General features: G+C 40.7%; 1 protein-coding gene across 4 annotated transcripts in view; it reads left to right on the top strand.

Annotated features, from left to right (window-relative positions):
- Positions 1 to 16,476, top strand: part of AGPAT4 (1-acylglycerol-3-phosphate O-acyltransferase 4) — a 79,957-nt gene that overhangs the window by 15,413 nt on the left and 48,068 nt on the right. Inside the window, exon 2 of one of the 4 annotated variants that reach the window (XM_055810568.1) lies at positions 7,691 to 7,763. The exons of the other annotated variants lie outside the window; for them this stretch is intronic. The gene's annotated coding sequence lies outside the window, so the exon portion shown is untranslated. The remainder of the gene's footprint in view (positions 1 to 7,690; positions 7,764 to 16,476) is intronic. 4 annotated transcript variants of the gene reach the window in all.

Raw genomic sequence — 16,476 nt, 5'->3', positions numbered from 1 at the left:
TGTCTTGAAGGAATTGGTAGGAAAGTTCTGAAACAGATTTCAAAGTAACCTATATAAAGGTCATTACTGCTTCCTACAGCACTTGCCTTTGTGTGAAGAGGTGTATGCTTTGTTGAAATGTCCTGTTCTGCTGAAATGTGTTGCTCTTATATCGGGATGCTTGCTTGACTCAGGATTTCAAAGAAAGACTGCCTCTGTTGTTTGGCTAGCCATCATGTTCTATTAAGCCAAATGAGGAATATTGACCAAATAATAACTGCACTTGCTGAGATGTGTTATCTGTAAGCTTAACAGTGTTAAAAAGTCACTTCCAATAATGCTTTCAGTCTTCTTGTCATGCGTGATTTTGCTTATGATCTTGGTTCAACTGTTTCATGTGTGAATATTGTTCAGGACTGGGAAGTAACAGTAAAAAAAGGAAAAATCTTTGATTCCATTTGTGTCTTTCTTAAGCCAGTTGTAAACTCCTGTTTCTTTGAACAGGCATTTCAGACCTTAAGCTGCATCTGTATGTATTCAGTATATGCGTGTAGTTACAATGTAGAATATAGCAGGTAGGCTGTAAGCATTGAAAGAAGCAGCAGTTGCATTTTTTTTTTTATTTTCTGGGTGGGATGGGAACATAAGCTCAGGATATTACTTGTAGAAAGACCAGAATTGTGTAACAGCTGGGAGACTTGGCAGTTCACTGACACTGGACTAAACAGGTAATTCCAGTGGAATGAATGAGACCTGTATCCATCCAATTCTCCTTTGTTAGTAGGAGGTCGGTTGAATCTCTACCTGTCAACAGTGGATTGTAAGAGCATGTGTAGTTTTCTTGATATTATCAGTCTGCTTATATATTTGTTTTTAAAGAGCTATGACTGCAGTTTCAGTACTGATTTATAGCAGTGCAACTTCTGACTTCCATATAATTGCTCTCAACTTACAGTAGAGAGCATTCTCCACAGAAACTGTTTAAAACTATGGTAACGTGCCAGCGTTCAGTAGCTGGGAGCGTGCTGTTACGTGTGGCAACCTTCTTGAGAGATTTCCCTGGGCCTTTCTGAAACTGAAAAGTACTTTCTAAAAATGAAACTGTTGCAAAGTGGATGCCTTTTAAGGCTCCCTAAAAATGATTCAAGTGTGATGTCATTGTCACTGCTGAGTGTGTTACGGAGAGTTTCGTAACACTGAAAACTGCCCTCCAACACAGTGTTTAAAAATGGTGCTGTAGAAATGCAACAAAATGGTATCCTTCAGGTCACCTGTTCTGCTACTAGGAACCTGAAAAGGGGAAGAAGCATTGTTAGCATTCATAATAACTGCTTATAAACTGCTTGAGATAAAAATCTACCACATGCGTCAAACTGGAGGCCACTAGGGATTATTTCTCCCTCATAAGTGACTCTGATGGGCAACTATTCAAAGCATTTTTTTAAACATACTTTTGACTTAAATGTTAAAGCTGAGTCAGCATGTATAGGCCCAAATAAATTGAGGGTGCTTGGAATAAAGAGAGGACGTTCCCACTGAAAGATTTCATTTTTGCTGTCCGTGTGTATGTCCCTAAGTAATGAGTTTGCAAGTACTATTCATTTGTATGTATGAATAGCGGCATGAATATGGCTGGATTTTTACCTTTTCTCTGGTAGCATAGTGTTGAAGCCATGGAGTGTAGAAGATACTGGACAGCTGTATAAAGGTATATATAGGTATTTTATTAATATTTTACATGCAGTGTCTTCTGCCCCATTCTTCCTCTTGGATACTTCATGCAGAGACATCAGCTACTCCAGAGTCTCCAGACTGAATCCTTTAGCTGCCCTCAATCTAGTTTCATCGATGCTGGGGACCGATCTCTGTGTAAAAGCGAGTAATACTGCATGCTTGTCCTTGGTTGGGCGGATGGCTTTGTACTCAGGGTTGCTGATCTAGTCTTCAGTGTTGATGCCACTGGAAAAGTTTGTGTTGTGAGGTTTTTGCCCCATCATGCTCAGAACAAAGTAGCTCTATGTTAAAGACAATTATTTTAGCTTTACAACAGAGCAAGCTAGCATTTGATATGAGTCACTTTTATCTGAGTGATATTTGAAAAAGCTAAAATGATAGTTAATTAAAAAAAGTGTTTGGAAGAACTGAAGAATGCAGTAGACCAATTATCAAAATGCATATGTTTTTCTAGTAGTGTATGTGTAAGATAATGGCCTTTGCAGGCCATTGGTGTGCTGACTGATAAATCAACTTAAGTTGGATCTGTATGGGTGTGATCAAAGTCATGGAAACAGCCTACAGTTTGAGACAGTGAAACCTGGAGAACGTAGAGGCATGTGCTTTGCAATGGTGACAAGTATCACGTTTCTTTGAGCAGCTGTGATTTATTATCCCAGTGGCTATATATTAGTATTGGGGAGAACTTTCTAATGATGGTGTTGTGAATGAAAAAATACTGATTCTCATAAACTGCTGGTTTTTCTGTCATAGCTTTTTATGAAATTTGGATTGGGTAAATGTTCTTTAATTGAAGATTGGGAGCCTTGTTCAGCTTGGGTCTCCTGCTCCCCAAAGGATGTGTTAGCCATTCACCAGATTTTGCAGTTTAGGTTGCTTTTATATCTCCAAGGTACCATCATATGTTTTACCATCATAGAATGGTTTGGGTTGGAAGGGACCTTAAAGATCATCTAGTTCCATCCCCCATGCCATGGACAGGACACCTCCCACTAGACCAGGTTGCTCAGAGCCCCATCCACCTGGCCCTGAACAATTCCAGGGATGGGGCATCCACAGCTTCTCTGGGCAACCTGTTCCAGTGCCTCACCACCCTCACAGTAAAGAATTTCTTCCCAATATCTGATCTAAATCTACCGTCTTTTAGTTTAATGCCATTACCCCTTGTCCTATTGCTACATGCCCTTGTAAAAAGCCTCTCCAGCTTTCTGGTAGGCCCTCTTTAGGTACTGGCAGGCTGCTATATGAATAAACTCTTCCTGTTTGATCCATTATGGAAGCAAATATTTACAAGGTAATGGTTAGGTCTAGTCCTCCTTGCTCTGTATGTCTTGACCTTTACTGAAGAGTGTTAGTTGCAGAGACTGGACATTCAACTTGAAAAGAACAGGTTTCTCTCTGTGTTGGTCTTGAAATGAGCTAAAAGACTAGTAAGTGTTACGCACCCTCGGTTGTGTTTTAAGTTTAAAGAAACAAAACAAAACAAGCAAACAAAACAGAAACCCAAAGCCACTGGGCCTCTAACTTTCCGAAAATATTATCTGGCTCCAAGTATATATTTCCTGACTCATTCAACTGCCTGTTAATCCCTCTTTTGTAAAATGAAAACCCTGATGAACTCTCCCTAATACTGAACTCCACAGAGTGCACCTCTAATAAGGAAATTGAACACTGCAAACCTCAACGAGGTGGTACCAATAAAAATGTTAAAATTAAGTGTGCTTGAAAGTTGGCTTTAGAACAAAGGTTGGGCAATCAATCTATCTTATTTTTTTATTTTTTAATGATTCAGGGACATCTTGTCCTCAGTCTTTCTTTCCAAAAGACTGAGAGCTAAGATGTATGCCAAGGAAGGAAGCACTTAGTGTGGAATACATCACAGTTCTCATGGATGCCATTTATGCCTGAATTGGAAGAGGTGGGAATAAACCTTCCTCTTCCCTCTTACCTGAGGACAGCAAACCACCACAAAGGGTACACAGAGCTTTTCTGCGCTAGCTTGTAAAGTTGTGCCTAACAGAGGGGGAACAGGTTGTCTTGGGTATTAGTGCTGTGTGTGCACGTGGCTGCATAGCCTGCTGGGGCAGTGGGAACTGAACCTGTTTGTGCTTGGTAGGCTGGTGCAGTGCTACCTCAGGGTGAGCAGAGCAGAGCTCCTGTGGGCTGTTTGGGGTGGATAGAACTCTGTCATGTGCCAAGACTATGAGAATAGGGTGCACACATACAGGACAAATTACTTCTTTAGTGGTGCTGGGTGTATTTACTCAGGAAGGTACTTGCCTGTGAGTAGTGCAGAGGTTGATAACTTGTCCTCTTGCCACCACTCTGTTGGGGGAAAATTAGCTTCTCCTTGTGCCAAGATCCACCTTGTGCTCTCAGGGTGAGTGGCAAACTGGCCTCCCACTGACTCTTTGCACAAGGTGAAGTTTGCATAAACAAAAGATCTGCCAACCATGGCACAGTTCTGTGGACAGGTGCATAAGGGCTTTAAAAGCAATTGACTTAGCTTCTAATCTGCCTTCATAAATAAATTATAGTAGTACTAATACCTGTCTTTGTGCTATGAAAGGGGTGTTATTACACCTCTGGGTAAAGTTACACTATGTGGGCTGCAGTTTGTAAATCCCTCTGAGGGGAAGGCTTTTCTTTGCATGGGAAGAGGCACCCTGATACCTGCTCACTGACTGCAGCAAAAAACAAGATGCAAACCGATTCTTCCTAGGACTGAGCTTTCTAGAAACAAAATCAGAAGAAATGGAGACCTGCTTCCAGTTAGTCATCTTGGCTGGCTGTTAGGAGGCAGTAAAGTTGATTTCTTCCATGTACAGCTATAGGTTTTCCAATGTGAGAACTGGGCATCCAAGTAAGACTCCACAGGTAGTATCAGGCCCATGTTAATCCTCAAGGTTATTTTGTTTGCCTGCATGCAACTCACTGCCCACCTGGAGTTTGGAGGAGTCCATGGCTGTTTTGCTTGTTGTTCATACCAGGGTGGTGCTGGGGCAGAGAGGAGAATTCTGTCCTCTGGTGCAGTTGAGTAGGTGGGAAGAGGTGGGAAGCATGAGGGCCCTGGCGAGGCTGGGCCTTTTTCTTCCTCCATTTACCTCTACCACCTTCTTACACTGCAGAGGAAGCAGTCTCCCACTATTCAAAGTATGCCACAGTGCCCTTAATATAATCCTGTAGTGTTTTATTTTACAAAGCAAACTGAGTTACGTTTGTCAATGTAGATGTAGCAAAGGCACTTGGGACTGCTTTCTTAGCCTGTTTGCAATGTTGTTCAGAGCAGTCTCTGCAAAATGACTTGTTCTCAAGTGTTACTTGTTCATGTATGCCTTTGTTATCTTGGTTCTACAGACCACATACATATGAAGCCATGGGTAAAGACTATGAAAAGTTTACTGCAAATGAGGGAAAACCAGAGGCCAGATTTGATAGTCGTACAAAGAGAAAATGTTGATTTGAACCTTTGAGGAGCTAGAACATCACTTTAGCCTTCTTGTTTTCTCCCAAGCCACACCATGTGGATGCCTGTAGAAACTGAGTGTACTGGGGAAATGCCTGTGTTATTTTTAACCTAGATCAGCTCTGCTGCTGAGGGCAGGATAGTTATGGTAGCATGGAGATCTGAGTAGGGAGGTGCCCAAGTACCTACCTGGGCAGTGAGGTGTTTGTTGCAGCTTGCATTGAGCTCCATGGCAGTTTTATTCTCAGCACTTAGGCTACCTTGGGTATCTTCAGACAAAACATTGCCATACCTCTTTTCTGTATGTCTTAGGTTTCCTCCCATGTTCACTGCAAATCTGAAGTAGGGGTTTGCATGTCAAACTGGGGGGTTGCCTGCTTGTAAGTTCCAGACGTTAGTGTTGATCATTGAGCTGTGTACAATAAGGTTGATGATTAGCAGTCTTTAAAATGTACTTTTGTTAGAATGATGAATATAATTGAACCTTCTGATTCTTTTGCTTTCAAAAATAAAATTCATAAGGGTATATTGTGTGTCACAGATTTTGTTAAATACAAAAATATACTTGGAGCAGAGAGGAGAGTTTATGTATGTGTCATCATATTGGTAATGTTTAATTTTCAGACTTGCTCTGTCTTCCCTTCCTTAGAAGTAACGTAGTAACATGCATAACACTGCATCATAAAAAAAGTTCTAGTGAAAAATGAGCAAACTGACAGGAGCGATCTCACCTTTTGTTGCTAGCAAGGACTGTAATATCTGAGAAAGTAGTCTCTGATTTACTGAAGCCATCAAAGGGCAGCAGGAGTATTGCTCTGATTTAGAAATAGTGTATAAGTTATGAACTCTGTAGCAGTTTATTGTTAGCTTCTAAAGCTAGATTGCCTTTTAGTGTTAAAAAAATATCCATTAATGTAGGGCAAAACTACACTCCAGTTTTAAGCGGGTCATGTATCTAAATTTTATGACTTCAAGGTTTTGTTTTTTGTTTGCCCAAAACATACTAGTAGTCTTGCAAATAGCTCTCTGGATTGTAGCTCTCCAGAAAGCACATCAGTTGGTAAACAAAATGTGTCAGTATTTGTTCACAAAATAATGCTGAGAGATCAGTAGGTTAAGTGTTTCAAGATATGAAGCACACGGCAGCCTGTATTGGTGTGTTTTCCAGCTCTTGCTTGCTGCATTCTGGAGTTTGAGTATTCTTTTAGGGATGGAGGGGCACAAAGTAGACTTAGGGACATACACTATAATACTGAAATATGAACCTCTTGACTCTTCCAAGTCATAGGCTGTACAATGCTATCGGTGGATCATTCAGGATCCATTTTAGGGGTAGCCGGCGGAACACATAAGGGGTTTTTTGTTGATGCGATTCTGAAGTGTTTTCTGTTTGTTGCTGAGTATTTTGTCATATGATGGCATTGAGTTGTTTGAATTACTGTCCCACAGGCTTGTGTGTGCATGACCACATATGAGCATATGCAGTTTCCTTCTGGTAGATCATATTTGCTTTTATCGTTGATTTCCCGTTTGATGCCTTCCAAAGGGTCCAGGTAGATTGTATCACCCTGAAGTGAGTTTTGCCCTCAAAAAGTTTGTTTCCTTTACTTTGACAAAGTAGGTGTTTTGTTAGAGTAGAAGTTATCTAAAGTGTCTTTTACTCTAATTCATTAATGCCTTCCTCCAGCCTGCGTCCTAATGCCTTTGTATACCTGTTACGTGCTTGCGGCAATCCTGCTAGTTACCTGCACCGTTCCCCACTCAGACCAAACCTTGAACTTCTCTACTTCAATTTGGAAAGGCTGAAGGAGCCGATTGCTGCAGCAGGTTCTCCATTATTTTGCTTATGGAGTAAGACAATGTGTTTGTTCTCTGCATCCAACACAGCTTGAACTTTCTTTTTTTTTTTTTTTTCTTTTTTTTTTTTCCTCCAGATTGTGTTAGTGGAATTGTATTCATCGCTACAAATAAGTCCTCTTGCAGGAGGGACCGCAAATGCCTCCATATTTTCCCTACTACTGTTGACTTGCCGTATCAACTAACGAAGCTTCAGTCTCTCTCATTTTATGCCACTTGTAGGCATTGTTACCCAGTTTTCGTCATGGCTCAGATATTGACAATGAGCTTTAGTGGATCAGCCATGACGCTGTGCTGACTGCAGGCACGCTGTGTGACCATAGTGCTGTTCTATTCATGAAGGTGTCATTGAATGACATCTATGCATGATCTTTAGCAGAGGTCCTGATTCAACCTAAAAGGGATATGGTCTGTTAATGACCAGCTCGTAGTTTAGGAGGAAGGGGCTACTTTCTGGGAAAATAGAAGTGAAAAAAAGCTTTTGATACTGATGCTTTGTATCCAAGACTGCTGAAGAGCTAAAGAAGCATGTAGTCTGATCTTTAATGAAAAGAGCATCTTTGCTGTCACTGATACTATTTTGCTGTTGCTGGAACATTTGTAGAGGTTGTTTGTCTTCATTTTCCTTTTTTTTTTTTTTTTTTTTTGCCTCAGATTCCTGATCTGAAGAAGGGTGATGGTGATAGCCTGCAGACTGGAGAGAGGGATGGCAGGGAAGCAATAGAAGGTGAATCACATTCTGTTTGGTGTCTGGCATCTCACATCACAAAGTTTCTAGCGTCTCTTGTTAAGCATTAGATCTGGCCAGCAAGCTTCCTAGATCCCTGAATTGGGGTAAATCTGGAGTGTTTGTATGAAAGTACTTCCATCTGACATGACATAACTTAGGAACATGGTATTTAATGATCCAAGTCATAGCATAGAATATGGAGACATTAATGTTTGTACAAGTTTGGTGCTACAGTTGTTTATTCATTAAAAGTCAACATCACGGTCAGAGGATCAAATTCTTAAGAGACACTGTATTTGTAGAAACCCTGTTTTAGGTATAGGCTTGATTTTAATTGCTAAAATCGTACTAAATTTGAAGGATAGCCTCTCTGTCCTATGTAACCTTCCTGTAAAGATGCAGAGAGTAGCTCATTGATCACCATCACCAGTTACAAGCAGAAACAAACTAGTGGTAATCCAGCCCTGTCTGGGGAAGAACACTACTACCTCCATAGGCAGAGCTGCTGGGGAAATTTTAAATTCTTCTGTGTTTGGTCGGGGAGTAATAGATCTGCTGGTACAACATCCAAGTGAGGTGCAGCGTGTCTTGTGTCATTTGCTATTGGTGGACTACATCTTCTAGCTCCCTGCTCCCTTTTGAGCAATGTGCATCACTGAAAGCGTATAACCTACATGATTCTCCCTCTCCCAAAAGCATGAAAGTCATGTAGCAGCAAGTTGTTGTGGAGAAGGTTTTTGGGCTCATCCTGCAGCAAGGATTTCAGCAGCTGGTCCAGTATCTGGTGTCTGATTAACTTTTTGCAGGAAAATTTCCAAACCAGTAGGAAGCAGTATTTCCTTTCAGTGGGTACTTGAAGTTTTTGAGTGTGACACTTGAGATGAAAGATCTTCTGAGTGCACATGCTTGGTACTCCTCTGTGGCTGGGTGGTTATTTCCTGTGACTTGTTCGCAGTCTTCAGGTTAAGGCTTTTTACTTGTGGATTATGTTGTGTTCTCGTTTTGGAGACTGTTGCAATGTAGCAGGGTCTTGTTGGGGAGTCTAAATATGTGTTGCTGAATTTCCTTTACCATCCATCTTGGCATGGTCTATGATTAAACATGTTTCTTCCAACACCGTGCTCAGAACTAGGAATCATTTAACTCTGCATTAGAAACCAAATGGAAACGTATGCAATGCAATTATTTGATCTGCTTGGTTTTGGGGAGGCAGTTACTGTTTTGCCAGTTGCATTTTGGTCCTTGCTGAAAGAATGTTAGAAACAAAACAAGGAACCAGAAAGAGATTACAGTGCAGTTGTTTGTGGGTAGATTGTTTTGCTTTTCTGTTAGCCCGCTTGTATTAGTATTTTACGTTTGTGTGCTTTTTCTGTACTCAAGCAAATTGCATTGGAGTGTCACTAACTAACATTTCCTTTCTCTTGTGGTGTTAAAGAAGTGGGAAATACCCTTCAGTCTGATTATTCTTCATTTCACTTAGCTGTGTTTCTAAATTGAATCTCCAGTATGTAGCATCTCTTGAGTGTGGGGTTTTCTTTGAAAGTTAAAAAACAAGTGAGCTTTAATACATGAGGGATTTTCCATTGTACGTAAATTTCTTACTCCTCATTGGTACTTAACGTGGCTCTGTGAAAACAAACAAAAAAATAATCCAGGAATCAATATGCACTGCCAGTGAAAGATTTTGATGAGTAAATGTGTATGCTGCCTGTGTTAGGTAAGGAAATATAGCGAGTGATTGTACAGACTTAATTTCTTGCTGCAGCTTCTAAAGAAGCTTACCCTTTGTTTTTTGGGAAAGCGTGGGAGATCTGCAGCTGTGAGGCTTTTGACAGGGGTTCTCATTAATATAGCTTTGCTGCTGTAAAGGAGCTCCTTTCCTGTACCACACTTGAATGCTGTGGAGAGTCTTCTATTGGATTTTTTTTTTTCTTAAAGCAAACAAACTCATACCATTCTCTGACATTTTCCAGGCTTTTCCCCTAGCTCATGGTGTCTCATCTAACAGTGTGCTAATACTCTGCTGTTTTGCTGAGGACTCTATATTTGCAATGTAGGTATGGAGAACTAAAGAATCTGTTACTTCCTTCAAACTGGAACCATTTATCTGAAGGGCCTGTGTGCCCTTTTGTAGTGCTGTTCTTTGTACAAAGGTAGAAGATAGGAAGGAGGATGCTAACTTTGCAGTATTCAGAAAAGTGCTTTCATTGGCTGCATTGGGTTATATTTCCAGAAATTGAATTCAAACTGATCTCAGCTGAATTTTTATCAATGAGCTGTCCTGTCCACCAAAATAAATCAATTAAAGCTGATAAAGTCAATATTTGACCAAGTATTGCCTTTTCTGCACGTAAAGAAGGAGGAAGACACACAGACAAAATAGCTGACATACCTCTTTAGTTCTGAGATGTTCTTAGTTTATCTAGAGTTTAAAATTCAGACCACAGTACATTTTTCTCTTGGCATGGCACTACATTTTCAGTATTTTTTAAATACTAAGACTTCAGAAAATTTCTGGTTAGATTGAAGCTTATCATAGAGTTTATCTTCCTTGCGTCTTCATAGACTCTGACTTGATGCTAGAAATCTGCATTACTTCATGCCTAAAATTCAGGGTTTCCAAAAGGAGATTTAAAGCTTGTAGCTTCCTGTAGATGCATGCAGTTCTCAGGCGAGAATTAGAAAGGCTGGAATGCCAGATCCATGAGTCTTTGAGATAGACTTTATTCTGGTAAGAAGGGATAGATTTCTTCATGTGGAAAGCAAATGATGGTTGATAAATAGACCATTATGCAAGCGCAGGTGAGCAGAAGGGCAACAGTGTCCCAGGAGCATCCCAAGCTGTGTGGGTTGCACTATTGGACTTAGTGACTTAATGTGAAAGACACGACCTGATACATGCTGCTACTTGACATACAGGCCATGTAAATAAGTCCTTGAAAATTTCTTTTTCTGTGTTGGAAATATGGGATTTTGACCTCTATTAAGAACAGTGGTATGCTAGGTTCTTCCTGTGTTACGTAGGATGTTGGAGTGCCATAGTAATCTACAGGACTGTGTTTCAAAGGTGGTTCCTGTGAACAGTATGAGAAAATTGAAAATACTATTGAATACTTTGTCCCGGATGGGTTGGGAATGATAATGCTGTCTCTGACCTTCATACAAAGGTAAGAGTCAGGCTGCTGTAGTCTGTCTTTTATTTCTAGCTTGTGTCATTGATTTATTGCCGTAGAAAAGTCCTGTAATCATGGTTGCATTTTTAAACATGGAAGACCAAAAAAGTGATAGGAGGGTTGTCTGCTTTCATATATGAGCAGGTGGGTACTTTTGTAGGATGTCTTTCTTGAGATATGAAAAATAAATATTACTGGAGGAAACCTGTGGGACCAACCTGTGGGTCTGGAAGGGTACTTTTACTGAATTCTTGTGTTAGCGTTGGAAGTACGTTCCTGCTGCTCTCTTTGGTGCCTCGTTAGGTCTTCAACAAGGAGTCAAGTGCTGGCCTTTGGAGGTGGTCCTGATGGGCTGAAGAACTGGAGGAAATGCCTGCTTGATTGTTATCTGCATTGACTGGTCCTGTTGCACGAGGAACTGCTGGTTTGTTGAAACAAAAGAGTATTGCTAAATTCCTTGGGGAAGAAGGATAAGAGGAGCCTTCAAATGTGAGACAAATATCTCTGACACGTGGCTGTTGAATAATTAATTTCCCCAAAGGTTTGAAAAGAGCATTTCAAAATACTGACTACTGCAGATCTGTATGTGTGTTAAAGCCATTGTACTTGCGAGGCTGGCTTTGTTCTACATGCTGTGTAACTTGCAAAGAAGAAGCTGTTTTGTAGACAGATTGTATAGGGATGAAAGACAGAAAAAAACTGTGAAATGAAATTTTTGAAGTGTGCAGCTATTTTTTTCTGAAGGGAGGGTTGCTTTTAACTTTCAACATGGGGATAGTTTAAAAGGAACAGTGGCTAAAGACATGTACAAAACTTGTTTCCATATTCTTCCACCCCCCTAGCTCAGGACTGCACTAGAGAAGGCAGCAGCAATTGAAACCTCTTGTTTCAAGAATACGTATGCTGACTTCAGCTAAGAAAAATTGTGGTTTACGTTTTGTGTGTGTTACGTTAGAAAAAGAGAAGCTATTTGGTCAAACTTGAATGATCACTGTGCATTTTGAGAAGGGAGGCAAAATGAAAATGGGAGCTGGGGGGAAGGTGAGAAGTGAGGTGGTGTTCCAGTACGCATGCAGTAACTGGAAGGGTCCTGTGTAAGGCTTGTGCCAAGATCAGAGCTGCTGGCTCAAATACTAGAGGCATGCCTTAATGTCGTACAGGTTTTAACCACAAGTTCTCAGTTCCTGTCATAGACCCTACAAGAATCTGAAATACTCTAACTTTCAGGATATGTTGAAGGCTTGCGCATTTAGGATCTTGCATTAAATCCGATTCTGACCTTGGTTCCCAAAGCAATTACAGCTTGGCTGTGTTACAGGAATGCAAGCTTGGCCATATTAAACTGTCATTTTATCTTGTTTGGTATGTTATATCTGAGAAAACATTGATGACACTCCATCAAAAGGGTGAAACACTTTTTATCAATGAAGTGTTTGTTGTCTTCATTCTGTAAGAAATTGAAATGGATTGTGTTCATGGAGCTGAGGCACAGCAAGAACCAGAACTATCATTGTGTAATGTCAGCCTTCAGAATTACAGCCATAATGTTTCAATAAAGCAACATATTTTTCACTTATTACACTAATCAGTTCATGCATGTGTACATGCAGGTTTTAATTCTATGACTAAGCAAGCATTGAGGTTCTATTGCCAGGAAGATCAAACCACAGGTAAAACTTTAGCTTTGTAATGGGTGTGATGAGTTTAATTCATATTTTATGTAAGTCAGCATGGTGTAAGTGACTGCATTGGAGTTGAGGATAATTGGTTTTATGCCAGTCGAGGATCTGGCTAATTTAAGTAAATGTCGGTGCATATTTGAGGCAGGAATCTGTATACCATCAGTCTTTGGTTTGGTCTGGTTTTTAACAATATATTGTATCATACTCTCTCCTAATCTGTGATTTTTATCTTGAAGTTATGTTGCGAAATTACTAAGTGTTGGAAGGAGTTGGTTGTTGTTTTAAAGGTTTGCTTGTACTTTAATATTCCAAATAAATATTCCAAATGACACACTTCTGAAGTGTTCGTTTTAGCATATTATTCTTTGCCAGTCAGAGGCTCCCTCTGCATAGAGCATGCCTTGGAGCAGTTATCAGTGAGCTCAGCTTTCAGCAGCCTGTGTGTGCACTGTGCCATATAGAAGAACACTGCCTTGCATGCTTGCCTGGGGACTGTTTCCATGCGCTGCGTGCCCTGCCTGTGCTTTCTACATCTAAAAGGTGAGCAAAGGCAGTGGGCTCTGTGGCCAGCCTAGGGCTCTTGTGCCCTCCACCTGGGGATGTTAGATGAAATCCTGCTTCCTGTCGATATGCATCGTTGAGTTGTGTGGGCTTTGCTTTACAAATGGACAGCTCCAGTTAGAAAATGGAAGGTTCTTTTAAAACAGTTTTGAATCATGTTTTAGATTTTTTCCCTTTGCTCTTTAGCTATTTTTTCTTAGCTAAGAGCAGAGAGAGAGACTTCCTTTTCAGGTTTGGGGTGGTCCCCTTGATCTGGACCCTCTGGAGAAGAAGCTCTACTCCCTCCTGTGCGTCTTCCTCTGCAAGAGGGTGTACCTTTTGCACAGAGTTCGTAAATCCAAAAGTGTTCCTTGCTGAATGTTTTTTAAGATCTGCTTTTTTGGCCCACTGCTGTACTGTATCAAGGGCAGATATGATGTGCTGTTGGACCTGGATTTGGGGGACTCTGGGTTGAGTTTTTCCCTGTGGAAGCCTCTATGGAAGCTTCATCCTGCAGATCCAGGCTGTTGAAGGAGCCTTTGCATCCCATCTGGCTGGAGCGTTGTCCTCTGCTCCCATGCTGGTTTTTTTGCAAGCTTCTCAGTCACACCCTCAGCAGCCAGAAAAAAATTGAAAGGGGTGATGCTCACAGCAACCTGGGTCATCGAGTGATTGCTGTCCTTCAGCTGAACTTGCTGACATTGCTTCTTCCACTGCTGTCAGGGTGCATGACAATTCCAGTTGGAGAAAGATCTGAACTGGTAAAAATTACACAGGTTTCAAGTAACAGGCCCATAATGAGAGGGCTGGAGTATCTAGGTTCTTCCTGTCCCTTTTTCTTGGTTCTGTTGTGGTGTAAGCTGTTGCAAAGACAATGAAGCAGCAGTGTTGGTAACACAGGGAGGTTATTGTCTAAACCTTCAAATAAGGTTGGCAAGTTCAAATGCTAAATAGTATTAAATTATTTGCACTGGCTTTCCAGCTTTTTAGGCTGAGACTTTCAGAGACGATCCGAATGGCCTGCATAGAACCTCTGAGACCTCAGGCACAGTGTCAGCTGGCAACCTAACAGCTCTGCAGCCTGCCCTTGGTGGGTCTGATATAGCACCAGTCCTGGTTGCTGTGCTTGTCTTAATTTCAAGTGGCTGAAGTCCTGTGAGAAGGCCAGGTGACCATCACGAAGGAGGGGTGATCTTAAAAAGCTGTAAGTCTTCCTAATGCAAAGAGGAAATGTCAGCATGCATGAGTTAAAGCAGAGTATTTCAGTACTTCAGTCAGTTGTAAATCAGTAGTGTGTATGGCCTAGAGGGAAGAGGATAACTTTGTCTCCATCACCTTGCAAGCTGATAAAACACTGCATCCAAGTCAGTGAGTCACATGGTTTCTGTGGATCTTTTAATTTTGAGAAAATTGGGTCAACAAAGGTGGTAAAGATAATTCCGAAAGGAATTTTCTAGCTAAGTTCAAGGAAATCACTGACTCTTGCAATTCTTCTGCCTTCTGTGTTCTGTGATTTCTGTACAGTTTTGATCAGTTTGTCATGGGAGAAAATTCTGGTGCCTGATATACTTTGTGTAATATTGTATCCTATTCTTAAATCTTGAAGTTTTTCCTGTTTTTTTTCTTTTTTTTTTTTTTCTGTGATTCTGTTGTGCTAGAAATCCTTTTTTTTCCCTTTTTTTTTCTGTGATTCTGTTGTGCTAGAAATCCTTGTGATAAAGTTGAAAGAAATGTCAATAGTGCATATGCATCTGATCTTGTGATACCTCTTTACTTCTTAGACATCCATGCCTTATTTGTATGATAAGTCTTTATTTTGCTGCTGCTGTGACAGGTCAGGTTGTGCCTTTTAAAAGAAGCAATAGCTGTTCCTCCTCTACCTACTTGAAATGGTATGTCTGGCTGTTACTTTTCATAATTTGCAGAGCTTTGAACAGGAAACTGTCTCGGGTTATCAGAGAAGCGCAGCCTGCCTTTTGTAACTGACAGAGGCTGGGTTTTTTGGAGATTGGGTGAAAGAGCATAAACTCAGAGCCTGCTGATTATGCAAGGTTCCCACATACCATATAAGCTATACCTGTGTGTCCTAGGAAAATTATTCAAGGCAAGTAATTCTAAAGATACAACACTGTTGCAGCAGACCTGCAAAAGCAAGAAGCTCGTTCCCTCTGTGCACAGTATTTCTGCAGCATTACATTGAGCCGCTGGGCTATAAAGCAGGAAGCTAGTAGTGCCTTATTTTATGGACACCCTTTTAGGCTGAGCAGTGAGAGATTAGGCGAGGTAGTGGTATCTTTGCACCTCGCTTGCTGGAGCACACGAGCTGCAGGCTGGCTGAGCAGGTAGTGATGTTCTGCCTGTGGATTTGTTTTCTAACTTTCCTGCTGCACTTGAGCTTTGAGGAAATACCAATGCAAGTACCATCAAACTAAATGAATTGAGAGGCGCTGGTGTCCTTAGCTGTGGTATAATATTTTGTATACTTTGAGTGTATGTCTGTCTTAACAGAGTGTACTATTTCCCAGTTGTATTACGCTGTTTGGTAAGAAAAAGTGGGGATTTTTATATATTTATATATTTGAATAACTTCAGCTTGAGGGGTTACACACTATACCCCGTACAAAAATCACAGCTTTATGTGTACTTGATAGGTGTATTTGATCTGTAGTACTTTATTTTTAATTCATGAAAGCCATTTGTTTGATCTGTAGTTTCTGACCTTATTGTCCCTTTAAGGAACACTTTGTGAAAGTCACTGTTCGGGATTAAGAAGCTAAAATAAGCACTGGGACATGGTCATGTCTCTCAAGACCTCACGTGATGAGATGCTGTAAGACTACAGACAGAGACAGGGAATTCATGGAGTGCAAGTGAAAAATGAGTAATGGTTTTGTTCTGAACAATGTTCTCAAAGTGATAGAGGTTCCGTGGCCATTCACCATTAACTCGGATGACTTAATACAGGTACTTGGTCAGTTTTTTGTTTCCAGTCCTGAAATGCAGATAGAATATCTTGTGCCTAAGAAGTCTAAGTAGATATTATCTGCCTTGACTTGTCTAAAAATAAATTTTGTAGCATATTATTTCTGATAATATGTGGGTATTTCTTATGAGTGTGCTAGTTACCTGAAATCAAAAGCCAAACACAAACATTATTGGAAAAGTACAGAACCTTAGGTACCATTACCCCTAGTTTTCTTGTTCTGCTGTTCTGCAGAGATTGTACTTACTTCTTTTTATGTGTTTACACCTCTCTGAAATGTAACTCTTAGTAACAAGGCTTTATTTAAAAGCACAGCAGATTTTCTAAGGATT

Source organism: Falco peregrinus, chromosome 7 (assembly GCF_023634155.1).
Source record: "Falco peregrinus isolate bFalPer1 chromosome 7, bFalPer1.pri, whole genome shotgun sequence".
Taxonomy (NCBI): Eukaryota; Metazoa; Chordata; class Aves; order Falconiformes; family Falconidae; genus Falco; species Falco peregrinus.
This window is presented reverse-complemented; position numbering and strand designations above follow the sequence as displayed.